This window comes from Camelus dromedarius, chromosome 5, assembly GCF_036321535.1.
Source record: "Camelus dromedarius isolate mCamDro1 chromosome 5, mCamDro1.pat, whole genome shotgun sequence".
NCBI classification, from domain to species: domain Eukaryota; kingdom Metazoa; phylum Chordata; class Mammalia; order Artiodactyla; family Camelidae; genus Camelus; species Camelus dromedarius.
The window spans coordinates 45,144,997-45,167,370 of NC_087440.1; positions in this window are offsets into that span (position 1 = coordinate 45,144,997).

Below are 22,374 nucleotides of genomic sequence, written 5' to 3' on the forward strand. Positions count from 1 at the left end.
TTGGGGCTAACTTTTTAAATTTTACATTAGCATATCCTCAGTTTCCTTAGCAAATTTAGTTCAATTAAGTGACTTTTTATTGAGCATTTATGCTGTGCAGGACAGTGCGCACTGCTGTTAGGAGGATGGATTGCTTTCCTCACAGAGCACCTCTGGTGCCAGCTGGGCCTCAAGATGCTTTCTGGAGCCGTCTTCTGATGGGCAGGCACAGCAAGAGGAGGCTTCCTAATAGCTGCTGTGCCCAGACTGACTTGGATTCGGCTTTAGGCAAAGCCCGCATTACCTCCACCTTCAGCAGATATCATTTGATGTAAGAGCTGAGATTATTCAGAGAACACTAGGAATCCTTTGGTTTCCCAGGAGCCCGTGAGGAAGTAGAAAAAATAACTAGAAAGGTGCATTTGGTTAAAGATTTTTGAAGTGTAAATGTCCGTGTAGGTACCTGAACATTAGCTCAAAGATTATTTCAGAAACTGACTCCCACCTTCTTTGAGTCTCCTCAAGTTTCCCTGGTGATTATACTGTTGATTTTATAACCAGCAGCCTCTATGATCCTGTTATTATGATTTAGGTCTTAGGATACCCTGAAGAGATTTTGATCTGCATATTGTAAAATGCTTTCAGTGGTTACCAGTCACCATATCCCAGAAACAAAAGATGATACATGCTGGTGCCTGGCCAACGGACTCAGACTATAGGTCATTTAATGGGCCCTGGACCCAGCTTACCTGGGAAAGCAAATCAGTCATCAAATGCCAGGCAAAGGGATTTGAACATTATTCTATAAATGTTGTATGTTGTAGAGGAATTTAGGCAGGAAGTAACATGACCAGCAATTCCATGTGTCTAGCAACATGGAGGAGGTGAGCTTTGGGTGCATCAGGAGACTTTTGCAGTAGACATGAGCAGACGGTGAGGAGGCCAGTCCACAAGCACTGGCAAGTGAGAGGGCTGGAGGACAGGAGGGAGGAGTTAGTTGGAGATGATGCTGTGGGGTTTTGTCTGATTAATTAATGGAGGAATTATGACTTTAATGAGGATGAGAAAGGCTGAAGAATCTGGCTTGTCAGGAAGAGGGTGAATCCAGGTTTGGACATGTTGATTTTGAATTGCAAGAATGATAAGAGCAGAGGTTCAAAATTTAAAACAGAAGTGAGTAGAGAGGCCAAAGTTGGACCAAGACATTTGGGATCATTTAGAGGAATTTTTGAAGTGATTGGATGGATGAGATTATCAGTTGGGAACAAACTGAGAGGGATAGATTGAGGTAACAGGGATATTGTCACACTTTAAACAACAGGAGGAGAGATACCTGGACTCAGGCTATCTCAAGAAGAGTGAAGATTACATAGGCAAATAGAGAGGTGAATTCAATAATAGCTAGTAAGAATAATAACTAAGAAGAGTTATTCAGTTTAGTGGTTTGAGATAATAATATCTTTGTAAACCAATGTTAACATATCTACATCTGCATCTTTATCTTTCCATATAACTTCATCTTTGTTTTTTTTTACTTTTTTAATTGAAGTATAGTCAGTTTACAATGTTGTGTTATTTTTTTTAATATGAGTACACTTTTGAAGGTAATACACAAGTACATGAGCATCATGCATAATGAGGAATCACCAAATCCATTATTATTACAATTAAACAATGCAGTAATTGTTATCTTCAGTACTGTTTAACAAAGTTCTGGAATGGAAATTACCATTATTGTTTGACATTATTCTTGAAGTATTCAGGAAAAAAATAGATACTGGAAATGAAGAGTTATATTTATTATTATTTGCAGATTATTTTCTCAATCTAGAAAGCCTCCCAAATCAATAAATACATTAGAAATACTAGGAGTTGATTAATATGTCAGGTCATAATATAAATGAATAAGATTCAGTGGCTTGCTTTTAAAACTCAGCACTAATCAGTTGAAAATAAAATGCTTGTGTTGTCAAAACAGTGACAGAAACATAATATACCCCCAAATAACTTAAGACATGTTCAAGAACTTAATAAATAAAACTATAAGACTTCATGAAGGAAATTTAACAAGACATAAATAAATCCCATTAACAGGTTCCTTGAATGAGATGTATCAATATTGCAAAGATGCCATTTCTCTCAAAATGTTTTAATTCATTTGCTAGAATCCACCTTATACCTGCTCCCAACACAATGGCATCCTTTTTTTGGGGGGAAATGTGACCTTATAGTTCCCAATTTTATTTGAGGATACACCTTTACATTAAAGGAATACATCAGGAAAATTATGATAAAGAAGAGTAATGACATAAAACTTGTGCTGTAGACTTCTAGTATGTAATTAAAATATCGGTGACAAAATTGACGAGGAATTTAATGAGACAAAAAAGTTATTTAAGAAATAAACCCAAGTAACTAATGACAATTTACTTTTTAGGCTAGCATTTTTACAATAATGAGAAAAAATAGATTATTTAGTAAACAATGTTGAGATAATTTTAAATTTGGAAAAATACTTAAGATATTTACTTATTACCATAGATGAGAATAAAACCCCAAATATTAAATGTTTAACTATTAAAATACTAGAATAAAAATGAAGTGAATAAATTTTATTTTTGTAATACTCAAAGGCAAGAATCTTTAAAAGGTTTCAGTATTTAAACATCATTTTTTTCTTTTTGATAAAAAGAAACAAAAGCAATTTTAATCAATTATATCCTGATAAAAGACATTTGCAATGTAGATGAGAGACAAAGATTTATTATAACCACAATATAAATAGAAATAAGACAATACAGGAAAGACCAACAATGATTAGGTGATTTATAATAGGTGAAATGATCAAAGTCAATGAATGTGAAGATACAGACAAATTCATTAGCAGTTTAAAATGTGTCCCAGTGGCAATGAATCTGTGAGCAAATGGGAATTGAAATGAACTCTGTTGGAGGGTAAATTGTTAGAACCTTCTCAAGGGCAACCAGACAGTATGTATAAAATTTGAAGATTAGCAAGTCTTCTAGTTCAGAAAATCCACACTGAGTATTATCCCAAAAGGAGATAATTGAAAACTTTAAAAAATGTGGATTAATAGAGGAATATTTATAAAACAAAAAGTAAAACATCTTCAAGTTTATCAGTCATAGTTAAAGTACTTTGTCATAAACGTACACACACAAACACACACGCACACACAAACATGCACACATTAGAATATGGTGTGGCCATCAGATACTTAAATCAACATGTCCACAATATAAATAAAGTCCCAGAATAAAAAAGACAAAGAGAAAGGGAGAAAGATAATTTTAATATGCAGTGGCTGGAGGAAAATATACCAGAATCTTATAAAAATGTTACTGGCCCTATAAATTATTTTAATTTTCTTAATTGTATCTTTTTATATATAAAATAAGCATATATTAAATTAAGTTGCAGCTGGAAAAAGATAAGGCTATTTATAAGTATTGTTTCATTATTTAGACATGAAGACAGCAAAAAGATTCTGTGCCTGGCTTGTGGAAAGAGAGCAAATTGTGCAGATTATTTGCTGTCACAGCACCCTCATGAATCCTCAGCCACCACGACCAATTTGAGCTTCCTTAGTGGACACTTTCAGTGAGTATTCAAGTGATGCTGCATAGTGCAGAGTCACTGGGCTTACATGAGAGAGCAGTTCTCTACCTCTGTAGTTTTCCATGGCAAAGACGCAGTCTCCAGATTGGAACACTCTCGAGCTGTGCTTTTGAGATACTCCCTGAGAAAATCTACAACGTGAGCTACAAAGATACTTTAAACTAAATAAGAATTAGCCAGCGCAATACAAAACGATAAATGAAAGAACAAGATTAAATTTTGACATTTGCACTCACACAGAGAACTTGAAATGGGGTGAGAGGGAAGATGCATTATTTTTCCACTTCTCCTAGTAGGTCGGTGTGGTACAGGCAATTCATTTCATGGATCTTTAATTTCTCCATAAAGGTATTTATCTGAACCACCTGGGAAATGGTGCTAGAATACACCAACCTTTAGCAAGAAAAAAAACAGATATCCAAATACTAAAGTCTGTGAATCTTAACGTTCTTGTAGTTAATTTCAAAAGGTGTAATTGAGCCGCAGACACTACCAAACGAAGCATACTGTGTTACCTGGTTTCTGTTCTCAACCGTCAGTTAACTTGCTAGAACTGCTGTAACAAAGTACCAAAGACTAGTGGCTCCAACAACAGAAATTTATTTTATCACAATTCTAGAGGCTGAAGTCAACTGTTAGTTTCTTCTGATGCCTCTATCCTTGGCTTGTAGATGGTCATCTTCTCCCCTGTGTGCCTTCGTATGTATAAGTATGTCCTAATCTCTTCTTCTAGGGACACCAGTCACATTCGATTAAGGCCTCCTCTAACGACCTGCTTTTAGTTTAATTACCTCTTTAATGACCCTGTCTCCAAATATAGTTACATTCTGAGCTTCTGGGGGTTAGGGCTTCAACAAATGGGTCTTAGGGGAGCACATTAAATTGAAGGAATGAGTGCTTGGCTGTATCAAAGACCAGATGAATCTTTAGTACTGTTGGTATAGTTTTTTTTAAATATATTCAACTAAGAAATATGCTGAAAAATATTATAATGGTCTAAATTATCTGAACATGGGCGATAGAAATCCTTCCATGTCCTATTTTAGGATAGCATGTTGATAAAATCATGTCGTCTCTATGATCTTCCTAGAGGTACAGAAATGTGGAATATAAGTAAAGTTTCTGGAGCAAGACATCTTAGGTTTTGTGATACGTAATTGTTAAATCACTCAGTCGGTTAACAAGTAATTATCAAGTGAGCCAGGCACTGTTCTAATTACTTGGGATAAGAATGAACAAAGGAAATTGAGCTCCTGCCTTCAGAAAGTTTGCACTCAAATGAGGAAGACAGTAAGTAAACGTGCAAACCAATAAATAATATAAGTTAGGAATTTTATATGCTACCAACAGAGACTAAAATAGGAAAATATGGTTGAGAGTTACTGGAGCTGGTATTTACTAAGGTCAGGGAAGGCCTCTGCTGAGACGAAATTTGAGTTATATGACCTTGCTGATGAGAAGGGCTCTCGGGAACAGCGAGAGCAAATTCCTTTAGAATGAAATGGTCTCCAACTGTTAAAAGACAGAAATAAGGAGATTGTAATCAAAAGGAAGTGAACAAAGCAAATGGAGGGAGAGATTGTGTTCAGAGAGACCTTCCAATTATAGAGACATTCTGGGGTTGCACTAAAAAGTTTAGATTTTGTTTTAAGTATAATTGCATTTCATTGAAGATTTGAGGTGGCAGTGTAACTTGACCTTAAAAAAAAAAAAAAAGGAAAGATCACTCTTGCTCAGAAGGGAGGCAGAGAAGGGGCAGGGAGACCAACAGAATTGTTGCTACAGTGATGCAGGCAGTAGGACTTCAGATGGACTTGAGAATGGCTGGAGAAGTGGACATGGGGAGTAGTTGCCAAATTTGGGATATATTTTGGAAATATATCTCGTAGAAGTAACATGTGGATTGGGTATGTGGTGTAAGGAGAAACGAGTAATCTGAGATGAATGTAAGATTTTTTTGGTTTTATAGCTGTTGAAAGGTGGTGTCATTTACTGGAAGATTTTTTTGTGGGGGTATATTTGTTTTGTTGTTATTTTTATTGAAGTATAGTCAGTTTACAATGTTGTGTCAATTTCTGGTGTACAGCATAATGTTTCAGTCATACAAATACATACATATATTCCTTTCATATTCTTTTCATTATAGGTTACTACAAGATATTGAATGTCGTTCTCTGTGCTGTACAGTATAAACTTGCTTATCTATTTTATATATAGTAGTTAGTATCTGCAAATCCAAAACTCCCAGTTTATCCCTCCATCCCCTTTCCCTTTTAGTAATCGTAAGTGTGTTTTCTATGTCTGTGAATCTGTGTCTGTTTTGTAAATAAGTTCATTTATGTCATTTTTTTTTTTAGATTCTACATATAAGTGATATGGTATTTTTCTTTTTCTTTCTGACTTACTTTACTTAGTATGACAATCTCCAGGTCCATCCATGTTGCTGCAAATGGCATTATTTTATTCTTTTTTATGGGTGAGTAGTATTCCATTGTATATGTATACCACTGTGAGGGTATATTTGGAGGAAAAATAACAGGCTCTCTTTTGACAAGGGAAATCTGAAATGGACAAGATGATAGACGATTGGCTAGGCATCTTATTCTCAGGGATGAATTCCATCCAGGCAAGAAGTGTAAGTTTGAGAGTTGTCGGTATGTACTTTATACTTGAAGCCATGGGGAGCTGAATGAGTTCATATAGGTTGTGTATAGAAAGAGAGAAGGGATTCTAGGACTGTGTTAAAAACTTTGCACATTTTTCAGGTTTGGAGGATAAGGAGGTCCTTATAAAAAATAGTTGTCCGTTAAGTGAGAGAAACTCAAGAGACTGGGGAACCTAGATAAGTTTTCAAGAAATGGTAACAGTCATTTGTGTTAAATTCTACAGAATGGCTTTGGATAAAATGAGAACAGGTAATTTATCATTTGCTTTGGCAAAATGAAGGTCTTTGGTGTTCTTACTAAAAGCCATTTCCTTGGAGTGAGGAAGATGAAGCACTATTTGAGTACATTTAATGAAGAATGTAAAGGAAAGAGGTAGATGCAGTCAGAGTAGATTCCTTTGAAAAATTTAACTACTGTAGGGAATTGGGCTATGGTCAGAAGCAAATGTGGATTCCAGATAATTTATGCTCATGGGTGGGTGTCTGTGGATGTTGCTTAAATTTGGCGATGTTAGTTGGTTTGTTGAAATGAATTATCCAGTAAAGAACAAGAAACTGATAATACAGGGAAGAGAGAGAGAAAGGAATACTTCAGGAAAAAAATTCCTTGAGTAGTCAGAAGAGATGGGATTCAGGACACAGACAGAGAGGTTGCCCTTAGATAGGAGTGGAAGCATGTCTTCCATGGTAACATGATGGAAGGCAGATTATGGAGACAGAGATGTAGGTGCATTAGAAGAATCAGTGGTGGGCAAATGAAAGAATCTCATTTTGTTGCATTTATTATCTTTATGCATTAAGCAGTATCATCATCAACTGAGGATGAAAGGATGAAAAGGTCTAGGAACCTTAAGGAGCACAAGGCATTGTGAAAGTAGCCACCTTCTTAATAGTGGGAAAGTGAGTTTACTAGGGAAGTGTAGTAGTAGAGGGGGCAGCCTGGCATTGTTAAAGGATTCCTTGAACTGTCATAAACTTATGCTTGATATTGCTGAGTAAACCAGTGCTGTTCAGCTACTGGGTTCAAGTTTTTTCTTGTTGTTATTCTTTGTTTTTTTTTAGCTGTAACTTACAACATTAGTTTCAGGAGTAATGATTAAGATATTTCTTTAGTTTGCAGAATGATCACAATAAATCCAGCTAACATTTGTTACAGATTTTTTTCTTGTAATGAAAGTTTTCAAGATGTACTCTCCTAGCTATTTTCAAATATTCAATACAGTATTTAGTGTTATTAACTATACTCACCATGCTGTACAGTACTTCCCAAAGATGTATTCATCTTATAACTGGAAATCTGTACCTTTTGACCCCTTTGCCTATTTCCCCATTCTCCACCCCCTACTTCAGGTAATCACCATTCTGTTATCTATATCCATGAGCTTGGTTTTTTGTTTTTAGATTCCACATGCAAGTTTGAACCTATGGTATATTTTTTTTTTTTCTGTCTGATTTATTTCACTTAGTATCATGCTGTCTAGGTCCATCCATGTTATTGTGAATGGCAAGATTTTATTCTTTTTTATGGCTGAATAATACTCCATTGCATGTATATATGTGTGTATATATTTTTTATATATATCACATTTTCTTTATCTGTTCATCTGTTGATGGACACCTCGGTTGCTTCCATGTCTTGACTATTGTAAATAATGCTGCTATGAACATAAGGGTGTAGCTATCTTTTCAAGATGTTGATTTCTTTTCTTTAAGATAAATACCCAGAAGTGGAAGTGCTGGATCATATTATAGTTCTATTTTTAAGTTTTTGAGTAACCTCAATACTATTTTTCATAATGACTGCACTAATTACAGCCCCACCGACATTGCATAAGGATTCCTTTTTCAAATGTTGACATTCTTATCAACACTTGTTATTTCTTATCTTTTTGATGATAACCATTTTGACAAGTGTGAAGTGATAGTTCATTGTGGTTTTGATTTGCATCTCCCTAATGATTAGTGATGTTGAACATCTTTTCATGTACCTGTTGGCCATCTGTATGTCTTCTTTGAAAAAGTATCTATTCAGATCCTTTCTCCATTTTTGATTGGATTGTTTGAGGTTTTTTTTTTTTTTTTCTTGCTATTGAGTTGTATGAGTTCTTTATATATTTTGGATATTAGCTCCTTATCAAGACATATGATTTTCAAATTTTTTTTCCCCATCCTGTAGGTTGCCTTTTAATTTTGTCAATGATTTCCTTTACCACACAGAAGCTTTTTAGTTGGCTTTTTTGATAGTCCCACTTGTTTATTTTTGCTTCTGTCACCTTTGCACTTGGTATCAAATCCACCAAAAAAAATCATTGCTAAGACTGCTGTCAAGGAGTTTGCCACCTACGTTCTCTTTTAGGAGTTTTCAGGTCTTGCATTCAAATCTTTAATCCATTTTTAGTCAATTTTGTATATGGTATAAGTTAGTGGTCCAATTTCATTCTTTTGCAATGAAATTTTTGTTGGGTTGAATGTTTGCAGGAAGTGCACAGAGCAACACAAAGTCAAGATAATGCACAAGCAAGTAATACCACTAAACTGTTGACTCTTGGCTGAGCAAGAGGGATATGAACATACAAAGGAGGTGATGAATAGTGAAAATCTGCTATGGTAAAGAAGAGGCCTCAGTGACATCAGAACATTTTGGAATGGTAATTTTAGAATAAGTGACCTGGAAGGATTAGATGTGATGGTCAGACAGGAGGTGCAGATCCCAGTGATAACAGGGTCTGTTGTATGACCATATGCACGGGTCATACAATAGACAAAGAGTATCAAGGAAATGAGAGGCCATTGTGTTAAATGGATCATATTCCTGACTTTTAATGTAGTCAGGAATATGAAAGATGAGAATGGTGAGAATCTCAGTTGTGGACAGAGGGTGGAGACAGTTCGAAAATATCAAGGAAGAGCCCAGAGGACACTACTTCTATGCCTTTCTTACTTCAACTTCTCTGTGTGGGAGAAACAAAGCAAAAAAAAGCCAAAAAAAAGCCAAAAAAAAAAAAAAAAAAAAGCCAGCGTCTTCTTGTGAAGGTGGCAGGGGAAGTATGTCTTCCAAAGAGCAGGTGTCTGAGTAGTAAAGGAATTGTGAGTGGAAGTGAGTTTCAGAGAAAACTTGGGATATCAGAGAGTAAGTTTTTTTTTTTAACAGGAAAAGTAATAAGGCTTGTGAGGGGAGGGGTGGATGATCTTTGAGCACAAGAATTCATGTTTTCATGATGGTTAATTTGGGAAGCTGGGACTTTGAGTGGTGTGGTGACTGAGTTGAATGAGGAATCGTTGTAAGGCAGAATGGTGTTATCTCCTGTCCTTAGGACTGGGTGTTATTTAGGTTATCAGGCAACGATCTCACCTGTGACTGGTGAAATTTTTTCAAGGAAGGAAAGACTTATAACCAACCTTCAGGGAGGTTGGTCATAGTCTCAGGAGAATAAATAGCCCATAAAGGAGCTGATTTAAGAGGAGCTGGACTCTGGGAGGAGGAGGGCTCTGGATTCTCCTGCGGCTGGAGGTGTTTTTAAAGTCACTGTAGAACATAGGTCAGTGGAGGTGTCTGTTGTGTCCTGGGTTGCTCAGTTCAGTGTCTGTGCCAAATGCCCTGCAGCGGGCCTTCTTTCTCCGGGCCGGTTTCAACAGGGTTTCTGTGTGTGGTAGATTCTGTCGATCAGATGGATTTGCTCGAGCCTTGATTTTGGAACTCAGTTAAGGAGGAGAAGGCGTGGAAAAAAAGGCCATCATCATTCTGCTGGGACCGATGGTGACAGAGACAAAGTAAGTGGTTCTGAAGCTGGCACTTCCCACCCCCAGCAGCTGGTTGCTTAGTAGTGAAAGGAGCAGCAACAACTTTGGTGCCCAAGTATGAGGCGTTATTTTTGGAGGCTTTGCCTAGAATCTGCCTCTTGGGCTCTCTCAGTGATTCTGTAAGCCATTTTCTATCCTGGAATAAATGTCCTTTGCTAACACTACCCCAGTGATTTCTTTCCTCTACAACCTGTACCAAGCCCTTCTGTTCCTGTGGCTCCCCCTCCCCAGTAGGGATGATCCGCCAGAGGTTAGGTGCCCAGGCTAGTACATTTATTGGCTGTGGGGGTTAAAAATATTAGCTAGGACCATCAAATTTTCTCTCAGGATTTTTTTCCCCCGAGAAATAAGATTAGAATGAGTCAATTATGAGAGGTAAGGGATGTTACTTTCATAAGGTGAGCCTCACTGAGAGGATAATCTGGAAAAGAGAGGAAGAGAGAGAACCGTGAGCTGGGTTGTAGTACGTGTGAGTGCGTGTGTCTGCACACGTATCCACAGTACTCCTGAGTCGCTGACAAATGCTGTAAAGTGACTGAAGTGACTTGAGATATGACACTGCTTCCCCAGAATCAGAAATTACACTCACCAACGTGGTATCCCTTGTGTTCTCCTATTTTCCCTTCTATTTGCAAGTAGGCAGAAATGTTACTGGGCTCAGCAGTCACTCATTCCTCTCTGGAGTATTTGTTATCCGCCTACACGCGTCAGGCTGTAGGCAAGGTATTGGGGAAACAGAGAAGGAAAACTCAGACAAGACCCTTGACTGCATGAAGCCTATAGTTGACTGCAGAGGGTGGACATTAAACAAAAAAATTAAACATGGTTATTATTATGTGCAGGGAAGACTTGGTGTTAAGAAGCAAACCTCGTAGGGAAACCTAAACTAGTGTAGGTGGTTCTTCTTAGGGAAAGGTTACTGTCAATTTATTTCTACATGTAATAGTGTAATTCATAATGCATGCCATAAAAACTCGAGTCTTTTTTTTAAATTTTTATTGAAGTATAGTTGATTTACAATGTTGTGTTAATTTCTGGTGCACAGCATGGTGATTCAGTTATACATACATACATATTTCTTTTCGTATTCTTTTTCATTATAGGCTATTGCAAAGTACTGAGTGTAGTTCCCTGTGCTATACGGTAGGGCCTTGCTGTTTATCTATTTTATGCATAGTAGTTAGTATCTACGAATCTCAAACTTCCGTTTATCCCTTCCCACCCCCCTTTCCCCCTTGGTAGTTTGTTTTCTATGTTTGTGAGTCTGTTTCTGTTTGGTAAATAAGTTCTTTTTTTTCACTTTTTAAGATTCTACATATAAGTGATATCATATCATAGGGTATTTTTCTTTCTCTGACATACTTCACTTGGTATGACCGTCTCCAGGGCCATCCATGTTGCTGTAGATGGCATTATTTTACTCTTTCTCATGGCTGAGAAACTCAAGCCTTAAAGTCTTAACATAACAAGAATTTGTTTCTGACTCACATAGTGTCAAATGGAGGTTTATTAGGTGGCTGTCCTCTCAGTGTTGATCCACACGTCCCTTCTTTCCTTCTTGCTGTTTCTGAGTTCTCTAGGGTCTCCTCAGATTCCCCTGCTGCCTTCAGCTGCCCAGAGATCAGAGCCAGGGTGAGGACGATTGTGAATATGACACTTAATTTCAGCCTGGAAGGGATTGCTCACATTCCACAGAGAGCAGTCCTGTGGACCCAGTGGGGGCTGGGTGGAAGGAGAGAGGGTTGGGAAATATAATCCTTCACAGGTTAGCTGCTTCCTACCAACAATTATGTACAAAAGAAGGAGAAATTTCCTACTTGAGTAGCAGTTGTCTCTGCCACAGACACACGAAACAGACACACTTGCATTTTTGAGAAATAACTAGACTCAAAAAGCAGATGTAGAGAAAAATATGACTGCAAAATGTTACTAATGTTAACAACAGTCCTGTTGAGAGGATGCTGGGTTTAAATAGATGTTTTCATGTAGCACATGGGAAATCTAACCCTTAAAATTTGCACCAGAGATTAGAGTGAACACTAGGTATGTTACGCCCTGGGAGCTAATGTTAGAGTTCTGTGGAAGTAATCTGGACTGGAATTTAACCTGTGACCCCATTCACAAACTTGAAGTCTTTAGGAGAATCCAGTGGTAGGGAAACATGGGTTTGACACAAATTCCACTTTCAGTTATTGTGTAATCTTCAAATTTGACCATTGGTATTGATACTTTTTGGTATTGATTCTATATGTGAAAATCACTGTAAGCAATGGAGAAAACCTATGTAATTTGAATTTTTATGGAAGAATCGCAGGGGGCCAAAAAAACTCGTGTTAACACAAATGGACCTGTGACAACAAATTACATATACTTTTTAACTTTTTTTTAAATGTTTCATTGTTTCTAAGGATTTTAGAATGTAGCCTGGGACGTTGTGATTTATAGCAAGAACTGTGATATTCGTCCTCATTTCTCTCACTGAATTCCCCACACCCTTGAAATTTCCTAAGTGCTGAGAAGCAGTGAAGTTGTCTCTTGTCATGGTAAGGAGGAGACTTTTGGATCCCACCAGGGGAATGGTGGCCAAGAGAACCAATCACGTGATTACGGGGTCAGAACCTTTGGGGAGAGGAGAGAGTAGGGGGGTGTTGAATCGATTGCCAGTGGCCAGTGATTTAATCAGTCATGCATCTGTGATGAAGCCCTCATAAAACCCCAAAAGGATCGGGTTCGGAGAGCTTCCATGCTGGAGAACACAAGGAGGTGCTGGGCGAGGGGCCTGGAAAGGGCATGGAAGCTCCGCACACTTCCCCTCCTTGCCCTGTGCATCTCTTCCATCTGGCGATCCCTGAGTTACAGCCTTTTATAATAAACTCTTGATCTAGCAAGTAAAGTGATTCTCTGGGTTCAGTGAGCTGCTCTGGCAAACTAATCAAACCCAGGGAGGGGGTCCTGGGAACCTTCGGGGTTTGCAGACACGCACTACCATATGTAAAATAAGCAAGGTCTTACTGTACAGCACAGGGAGCTGTATGCAGTACTTTGTAGTGGTCTGTAATGACAAAGAATATGAAAAGGCATATATATATGTATGTGTGTGTGTATATATATATATGTCACTATGAGGCCTATGCTGTACATGAGAAATTAACACAACGCTATAAACCAACTATACTTCAATAAAAAAAAAAAACCTCTGACTTAACGGTCAGTTGGTCAGAAGCACAGGTAACGTGGGCTTGCAACCAGTGTCTGAAGTATGTGTGTGGTGGGGATGGGGGATGCGCGGGGCGGGGAGGGGAGTCTTGTAGGACTGAAGCTCTGAAATCTGATGTTGTCTCCCTGGTAGATCGTGTTGGAATGGAATGGAATTGCAGGGCACCCAGTCGGAGAATTGCTTGTTTTGTGTAGCTGTCTCTGGAGTTTTCATTGACATGGGGGAGACAGAGTCCCCTCGTCTCCAGAATGAACAGACAAATACAGTGTGCGTGCAGATGCTGCTAGGTTCCAGGGAGAAATGCCATGGGCTCGGGGCAGCTGTGGGGAGAGTTGCTGTTTCCCATAGACTGGAGGGAGGCGTCCTCACTGGTAAGGTTTGAACAGAGACCTGAAGCAAATTGACTAAATCCTGCTGATACCTAGAAGGAGAGTCTTCCAGGCAAGAAACAGCAAGGACACAACTTCTTAGAAAGGCAAAGTGTTATCTAGAATGATCCAGGACCAGCAGCCCAGTTAGTGGGACCAGAGCAGTAGGAGTCACGGTTGAGTGGCAGGGATAAGACCAGAATGGGAGGGCCTTTTAGAACTTTGTAAAAACTTATATTCTGAGTAGGCTATGAGAGTGCGTGAGAAAGTTTTGAGAATAATAGTGACACCATCTGACGTATAAGGAGATTACTCTGGCTGCTGGGTTAGGGGACAGACTGAAGAGAGCCTGACTGGGGAAAGAAAGAGCAGTCAGGAGGCCACTGCAGCGATCTGCAGGTGGTGTGGACCGGGTGGTGGGAGGCTGGATTCTAGATACTGTATTTCAAAGCTAAAGACCACAAGATTTTTTGGTGGCTTAGATGTGGAGAATAGGAGAATGAAAGAAATGAAAGAACCAAAGATGACTTCACAGTTTTAACCATTGATTTTGGGGCTGTGATAAAGACTGCACGGTTAAGTCACACAATGGCTTTTCAAACAGTGCCGAGCGCATGATGAGCAATCAGTGAATACTAGCTTTTTATTGTTTTCAAATGCCTACCAGTTAGTTTCCACTCTTTCCTTTGTGCCTTCATGTTTGCTTTCACGTGTTTGACTTCTGGATGTTTACTTGGCTGTCACCTGAATGCCGTTTCTCTCAAGTGCTCACCATCTAGTGATATAAATTTGAGTAATGCAGTCATCCAGGTGCCGGTGCCTGGGACGGAAATCAACATAGAGTTCACTTACTGAGTAGCTATGGGCAAATTACTAATCTCTCAATTTTGTCTCCTATGAAATGAGGATAATGATATTTACCTCCCGAGGCGATTATGAAAATTAAAGAATATCCAGATTCAAAAATGAGAGTCACTACAGAGTATGAGTTATTGCAGTTTTTATTGTTGCCTGTACTCCAAGAAGGCTCTTTATGCTAATCCTAGCTACTCAAAGGTATGAAAGAAATGACTTTGAACGCATTAGTCATTCACAGTGAGTTTTATTCTTGTTTGGTAAGATTTGAATGTTTTTATTGGTGAGATTTGGATTTTTTTTTTTAATTTCACAGTTTGGGATTTATTGAGACCTGAGCAGCTCTACTGAACCACTTTAAAAAACATTTATGAACCCAGATCTTCCACTCAGGATGAATACTGGGCCCAGGAAGGAAGTGTGGCCCCGTACCCTAATGCATATGAGATACTTCCGGGGTACAGCTATCAAACACAGCTGTTACAGATTCAATGCTCAGCAAATCTTGTGTCTAATAATTACAGCGTTTCTTTTGTTGTGGGGGGCGGTTGTAAAGCCTTGATCACTGAAACAAAAATTGAGGAAAGAACACTGAGGAACCAAGAGTGTGACTTTTTATCATATTTCAGTTGTTTCTTCTTGAGACTGAAGTTGGGAAAAAAAAAATAAACCCTGTATGTTTTTCCTAAGCCGGGTAGGAATACATTGTTCATTGTTCATCATTTTATATTATTTTACTACTCACAGGGATTTCTAGGTGTGGACTCATTTTAAACTAAAAACCCTTATTCTCACCCATTGAGTTACGCTCCTTAGGCAGATATTATAATTCCTAATTAATAGAAAATGGAACTGAGACCAAATCACAGGGTTATTTGCTTAATAAGGGCAAGAGACGGTCTTTCATCCGTATCTGCCGTCTGCATCTTGGACCTACATTTTTTTTTTCCCTTATGGAAAAATGGTAGCGACACAACCATTATGAAATGTTAGTCATTTAGTACCAGAATTGTTCTAATAAGTAGAAAAAAAGGTGGTATTTGAGCATTTGCATTTTTTGATAAATGTCTTATGGAGAAGCAGTGAGGTTATATTTTAATTTTAGGCACAAGGCAGTTACAAAATAATTTCACAGCCCTGTTTCAGTAGAGGTTTGGAGGATACGCATGTAAGCTGTTCAGCAGGCTTGTGTACTGTGCATTTCATTTTTATCTTAAGTGATGTGAAAACATTGGGAAGATTCGTGTGATTGTCACTGGAATTTGTCCTCTGGTCTGACCTGTCTCAGAAGGACATCAGAAATGTGGCATTTTAGAATTAGGCTCTATAAAAAATAGTTATTGCATTTGGTAAGAAGCTCATGAGGTAATTTGAAAAATCCCTTTGTAACTAAGATACCAATGGCTTTTAAAATTCTTTGATATTTATGGGTACCTTCAAAATATGTGAGAAGGCATTTAAAGCCATTTAAAATATTTAAACACTTATAACTTGTTAGGCAATATTGTGATGACACGATGAAACCAAATTTATGTATATACCCATAGTCATTTTAAAAGCCTTGGTGTAAAGGCTTGAAATAGGTATGGAATAACTCAGTAAGCCTCATTCCCAATTCCTCTTTTTGTCAAAGGCACTCTGCAGAATTGTTGATGAATCTTAAATATACTTGTCCTCAGGAATATTCTTTCTTTCTCTCACATAGAGAATAGGAATAGAAATTGCTTTGGTAAAGTGAAAGAGGCTGTTGAAAATCAGATTTGGAAAAGAAGAGAAACAACTCTAACCTGTATCTACATTTTTTCAAGCCTTTATTATGAAATTCATATATAGTCTAATTGTTTACAAAGCTCTAAATAATCAATAATTTAAAACCACTTTGCAGTTAACTAAAGGAACAAAAAAATGTTTTTCTTAAGTCCTATAGCTAAAAAAAAAAATTGCTTTTTTGAGTCACGTGCTGAAAGAGTAAGTCATGCCACAAGGATCTATAAATCATTTTAGACCCAGTGCAGACAGTAGTCGCATGTTTCATCTGATCAAAATACTGGAAACACATTTGTCAGAGAAGTTTGACCTTGAGAAAACATCAGACTAATTTTCCCATGAACGGAGACAGGCATTTTATTCATAGGCTTATGGAGGGGAAGAATTAAACTATAATTTTCCTTGATACATTTTTGATAAGTATGTGATTGGCACTTGTACCATCTTCCTTTAATCATGACTTAATTAATACATGCAACTTTCTCCAAGGAAAATGGTGAATAATAATTCATTGATTCTTTAGTCATTTACCTTACTTTCTTAAAAATGACATGTATGAACTTATGATACATTTTTTTCAAATGATTTTTCTTTCAATCTGTAGCATGGTATTCATTTCTAATATATCAAAATTTTATCATGTGTAAATATGAATAATTTACAATCGGCTGTATAAAAGTTTTATATATGTAGCCAATGACATGTATTTATCTTACTAAAAGATTGAATTACATCTACAGCTTTGAAACTTTTCATGTAATTTTCCCAAATACCTTAATGCCTTGTAAATTTTTTCTCATTGCTAATTTTTCCTTTTGAGAAAGGAGGAAGATCTTTATTTTACTATTTACTTGATTTTATTTATTTGTTATTTGTTTAATATTAGTTATGCCCTTGGATATGGTTAACAATGGCCCTTACATTTTAATAATGCAGTTTTTGTTTGTTAGCGAATCAGATGATTTCTAATCACAGATTTTAGCATCACTGCCAGGTTATCTAATTCAGCAAAACTGTGATTTCACTTACTTAACTCATTATCTTGTTCCTTGATTGTTCTTTTCTCCCCTCTCTGTGCATTATGGTCTGTCTTATTTTCTTAGCCTCTAAAGCCTCTTTCAGCTCTTTTATGGTCATCTCTTCTATCCTGTTAGTGCTTCTATTTCTACCCAGAACTGTGCTGGATCATAATGTTTGAACATTTATAAGGCTGTAGTTAAATGCTGAATTATAATTGTGTCCTGGCCCACAGCCTTGAATCTCCCACTCTTAAAATCAAAACATACTGTTTTAGTCCACATAACTATGCAAGTATTTTCTGTGCATGTTCAGAAGACTGACTTGCATAAGACCTTAGAGGGTTTATTTATGGTTTTATTCTAGACATTGGAGCCATTTGTTCATTATTCTTGTATATTTCAGTTTAACTACTTGGATTATGTGTATCAGTGGTACTCAAATGGTAGGTGAATAAATCACCTGGAGTGTTTGTAAGGATATTTATTTGGTCAAACATTCTGATTCAGTAGGTGATGGGTGTTATCGAGGAAACTACAGTATTAAGCAGAGCCCTAAGTGATTCTGGTGCACGTGGGACAAGGATTATACTCTTTAAAAAATATATATTGGTAATATTTCTCTATGAACTACTTAGAATGAGAAATGAAAGAAACTAGGATACTTTGGCCAAGTCTGAACACCCATTACCGTTCTTCTCTACCTAAGATAATTAGAAGCACTCTAGTTCCAGTCTTGAAATCATTGCCCTGGTGTCTGTTGCATCTGTGTCTGATTTGAAGTGATTGTGTGCTCACTCATTCCCATGAGGTATAAAAGATAGACAGCAATTTCATATGGCTTAGAAGGAATGTATTTGCAAGTATAACCCTAGTTTTTCCAATTTATTAAAACCAAAAAAAGTTTTAGAGATAGGAGAGTATTGTAGATAATTTATTCTAATCCCCTGTTTCTAAATGAAACTAAAATCTAGTCTCCTTAAAGAATCTGCTCATGACATATATATTAGTTGTTGATAATGTCACTTCCATCTCAGTAAGAACTCCTCCAATTCAAGTAATATTTTTCAGATTTTATTATTCATGAGAATCACCCAAAGTGCCTATCAAAATAAAGATTCCTGGGTTCAGCCTCAGAAATAATGATCCGTATAAAGCAAAGAGCACAGGAAACTCTTCTTTTAACAATCGTCCAGAGTGATTTGAATATGAATGGTTCAAGGAGCACGTTCTGTGAAGTAATGCACAATGTCCTGCTGGAAGGCTTGAAGGGTTACAGAAATAAAAAGAAGAATAACTAGCCTTAATCAATTAAGAAAAAAGTTATTCAGCCAGGCTCTATGACAAGCCCTGGGCAAGTAGACACAGCTCTCACCATTCAAGAAGCCCACTGGTTAGAGGTGGTGACACGTAAGCAGATCAGCCTCTAACAGTGAGTCAGGTGACGTGGAGCACAGGGAAGGGAGCTCGCAGTCGTGGGGACTGTTGGTGTGGCCATCAGGAAAAGCATCCCAGAGAAAGTGACCCTTGATGTTTGTAGTAGGATGTGGGGGATGGCACTTCGGCTCTTGGGTAGTGAGAGTTAGCTTGAGTTGAGGAAACTGTTTCTAAAAAACAAACAGACAAAAAAAACTGTGATGAAGGAAATCATGACACGTGGGATTGTTACAGGGGATCGTGTCTGTGTTTAGCACCCACTGTAAACATTCAAGAAGTACTCATCTTTGTTTGTGTCACTTATTTTAATAGTGGGCTAAGACAAGAGATTGGGATGGAAAGAGAATCCCATGAAGACATTAAGAAGGGAAGGCCTGAAGCCCCTGAAGCTTTAGATCAAATAGCCAGCAAATATGTAGGGCATGATGTTATCCGTAGCTCACTTTTTGAATTCACTGCTCGATCATCTGTGGAGGAGCCAGCTTTTTCAAGGGCCAGGCCTTGAGCATCTGGGAAAATGAAACTTCAAGGGTATCAAATCTTGCAGAAAGGTCAAATGTAAGTAAGAACTGAGGAGTCTCCGCTGATCTGGGTGTTAGCTCTTCGTGACATTACTCCGGAGCACACGCATCAGAATAACTTGGGAGTGCTGAAAAATATTCAGATCCCCGCCTTCCAGTTTGGGACTGTTAAATTAGAATCTCTGGGGTATGTAGTTTGAGGATCTCAAGTGAAAAAGCATCCAGGAGGTTATTTTGCACAGTGAAGTTGGAAAACTAGTGAGCCAGGTAGACCTGTTTCGGTGTGTGGTAGAGGCACAGGCAACTGCAGAGAAAGTAAGTGGAAATAAAGCAAGTGTAGTCAGGGTCTGTTATGAAAGCAAGACAGGACATAGAATAGTTAGGTCAAGGGAGAAATTTTTGTTTTTATATTTTGTTTGAATTAACAGTAATACATGGAAGAGCTTAAGTGTGTTATAGTCTGATTGGAAAGTCAGAAAAAGCTTTGGATTACATGTCTAGTTATGAGATACATTTCATTTGAGTTCTGAGGCTATAGGTTTGTACTAATTTGTTAATACAATCATCTCATGTATCCAACAGTTGAACATTTAGGAATCTCCAATATCTGAAGCACATCCCCCCCCAAGAAAATATGGAGAAAAAAAGGACTATTGAATTACTCATTTAAGAGTAAAACTTACCTCATTAAAGTCTAGCATATTATTGGCACAACATTAACTGTGTACTTTCTATGAACCATCCATTTTTACAGACAGTAGCATGATTAAAGATGAGTGATATCCCTAAGGAAGAAATGAAGAAATGAGATCTCAAAGCGGTTAAGTGGATTGCTGGGTTTCACAGAGCTGGGATGTGATAGGGGCAGAACTGTATTTTAAACTGTGTCAGGTCATTCATTTTACTGAAGAGCTTTTAGATTCTCACTTAAAGGTAGCTTAAGACACAGTTCTTAAGCTTCTATCACATGCTTTGTATTTCTAATACTAGTATAATTTTTATGCCAGATATTATTAAACTTTTGAACTGCCTTCTATATTGAATACTAAATCATGACTGTCATAGCAACCACAGGCACGTTGGGAAAAACAGTTTTAACAGTGAGATGTTTCAGCCCCTCAGATCACACTTAACACCGTGAGTGTTAGGGGATAATGGAGTTATAGGAATTTGACTGGACACAATTGTGGGAGGAGTTCGGGGAGTAAAATTCTGGAAAGAAAGTTGGAGGAGTCACTCACCAGCAAATCCAAGGAGCCAACCACATCCAGCTGCCTAAGTGTGACTAAGGCTGCTAAGTTAGCGGGGAGGTCTCTGTTGTAGCTCCCATATCTGCAGGTTCACGATGGAGCATCTGCTGTGGATCTGGAGCTGCAGGTGGTCATAAAGCTCATCAGTTAGGGAAAAGAGCAGCACGTGCAACAGAGACGTGTAAACTACTTAGAACTCACAGGGCATCTCTGCATCTGACTCACCGTATCTGACTGCAGAAAGACTGCCAGGGAGCCATGGGAACTCCTTCACTTCTGCTTTCTAAATCTCATGGAAATTCAACTTGTGGCTAACTCTAACTTGGACAACAAGAGAAAGGGAATTCTGGAAAACATGGTTGTCAGCTTGAATCAAGTTGCGGCAGCACAATCAACCCATAATTTATATTACCAATTGCCTGCTTTCTTTTGCATTTGAGGATTAGATTGGTTCCACATATAGTGTGAAGTCGTACTTTAATAGGAACATGAGAAATGCCATGTGAATCAGAATGGCCGTTGGCTACTACTAACTACTGCTACTCCTACTTCTGCTCCAGTTACATATAGATAGCATTTATTGACTGCTTATGATCTGCAAGAACTGTTGAAATTGTTTGCACACAGTTTAATTTCATCTTCTTAGAGGCATGAGAGGTAAATTTTTCCTTCTCTTCCAACAGACGAGAGATCTGAGGTTAATGAATGTTGAATAACTTGCCGAAGTTATAAGATGACCCATTGAAAAAATTACTGACTAGTTTGTTAGGCTAAGGGGTGTAGTCAAACCACTTTGCTGTTGAAAGTGAAGCCAAGATTCCCTCATTGTGAAAGGAATATAATGGTGAGAAGAATGTGCAGGGCCCTGGTAGGTGGTTACACTTCTTCCGGGTGGAGGAGAACCCGTTTGCATCACCTAGGAGAGAGGACTGGGAGACACAGTGCAGAGCCTCACAGGACTGCAAGACCTGATAGGAGGTGAATTGCTCGCTGTGTATTTACAGAGGAAAAACAAGCCTTCTGACATCTGTAGTATCTATCATGAACCCTTTGTGAAAGGATAGAGAGGGAAGAGTACTAGCAAGATCAAGTTATCAGAAAAAAAAAAAAGAATAGGGAAGGACCACCTTGAATGGAGTCTAATTTTGCTTTTGGAGAACATGACTCATATGTACAGCAACTGCTTTTATAGGAATTGTCATTCTTCATTTTCTCATATAACCTGGCAGCTCATCTTCGTTGTGCATTGATGGTCTAGTGAGACTCTGGCAGGGAACTTGTTCCTGTGCGCTCTGTAAGCTGATCTCCATGCACGCAAAGTGGTACGTGAAGCCATGGATTTGGAGTCAGAGAATGTGGGGAGAGTTGCTAGTTTCAGGGAGAAAAGAGAAAATGATACCTGTTCAGTCTAGTTTATACAGGGATTACATATAACTGTCATAGTGACTTAAACATTTTAAATCAAATGAATTATTTTTTGTAATGAAAAATATATCATCTGGGAGGGATAGAACTTGACTAATACACGTTAAGCACCAAAAATAGGTTTCGCTTGGATTGGGATCGTTAACTTTTTCACGATAGGAATCATGATAAAATGTTTTCCCTTTCTCTCTCCCTCCCCTCCTTTCCCCACATAATAGTCCTGGGTGTTATAAATGCTGCAAAAATACCTCATTCATCTCACCTTCTATCATTCCCCGAAACATAACTACAAAATTGAGCTCTCCTTACCGGTGTTTGCAAATCATCTGTAGGTGAGACATGGGGAGTTAAAATGACAGTAAGTTTCTCATTGATAGGCAGTTGCTAAATTTTATGAGTGATGTTTTACCTTTAGCTTAATTTTAAAATGATGT